Consider the following 1,529-nt stretch of genomic DNA (forward strand, 5'->3'; position numbering starts at 1 on the left):
TGTCTCCAGTGCGGTGCCTTATATTGCGGATGTTCTGTGGAATTGGACCAGCCCTGACCCAAGCAGAGGGGTCGTGAAGGTGTAATTTAGCTGTGAAGCAGTTGGGGGAAGGTGAATGTACTATAACACTTCTGCCAATGGTGTTGGGAGTAACAAGACTGGGCCCTTCTTTCTAGGGGATTCTCTACCATTTGTTTACTATTGGCTGGAGCCCCCCCCCCAGTAATCTGGGAACCCACATCCACTCTGGACACCTTTGATAGGCAAAGTTGGACCCACTTGCAAGCACATTCAACAGAGGTTTAACCAAATGAGTTTTATTGGGGAAAGGAAAGGGTGAACTTGAACAAATTTTGCAGTTTCACTTTGTCACTTACTACCTCAGGGGGGCATGCATCACAGCTGCAAACAATTAGATCCTGAGTGGCTGATGCAATTTTTCCACCTCCCAATCCCCTATTTGCAGTTCATGGGTCCCCAGTTTCCCCACTCTGTTTGTGGTCCCAGGAAAATCAGGGTCCCTATTTCTTAAGCAGTTCTCAGGCTCTGCCACCTGTCCTGCTATAATGATTTTAGCTGCTAGGACAGGGAGGCCTCACTAGAGGGGACCAGTGAAATGGCCTGCAAACTCCTCTGCTCCCACCATAGTCCACCCCATTGCTATGTCTGCTGAACACTGTGGTTGGACCCACCTGCCACTTTGCTCTACCTACTGCTGGCTAGCTGACAAAAATGGCTGCTGAGCTCTGCCTTCTTCTTGTCACAGTCACAGCTGAGCTCTGCTCACAAAGGCAACTGCAGTTCTCAGCTCAGCTCTTTCAGTTGCAAAAGGACCAGTAATTGAAAGAAGTGCTTCTCAACCTTTTTGATACCAGGGACCAGCTTGCTGCTTTCCTAAAATATCTCAGGGAAATCTCAGGGACCGGCATAGAGGTTGCCATGGAACAGTGCCAGTAGATTGAGAAACACAGATCTAAAGAATCCAGCAGCGCCCCTGCCACCAAAAAGACATTTCTAACAGCAAAGCAGAACATACTCTCTCTTTGAAGTCTGATTAAGTCCCAGGCCTTTGTCCCCAGCCTCAGCAAACATTAGTCTCCCTCAGGGTGACCCCAACCCAGTCAGTATCCAGGCTTTGCCCAGGTGGTTCCCAACAGGATAATCTCCAAAATATTGTCCCCAAGTACAAAACGTAGCCAAATGATACCCCAATGTCCCCAAAATTACCTGTTAATATGTGAATGAGGTATTGCCTCTGACTCCCCTTGCTCTCCAGCAGATGACAGCAAAGAAGGCAGTCGGTATTTAAATCAGGTACACCCTCACTCAGTCAATTCCCCTTGCTTTGCAGCAGATGCCAGCAGGGAGCTGACTCAGTTACAGCCTCTCTCTGATAGGCTTCATGTCACTGGTCCATCTTACTTTTTTGCGCTGCTTTTTTTGATGAATTGCTCAACTTTTGCAATGAAAATGTCTTTTTTTCTCAGTTTTCCAGCCAGCTGAAATTTCTAAAAATTATTTAGTACTTG

Source organism: Dermochelys coriacea, chromosome 3 (genome assembly GCF_009764565.3).
Source record: "Dermochelys coriacea isolate rDerCor1 chromosome 3, rDerCor1.pri.v4, whole genome shotgun sequence".
Lineage (NCBI taxonomy): Eukaryota > Metazoa > Chordata > Testudines > Dermochelyidae > Dermochelys > Dermochelys coriacea.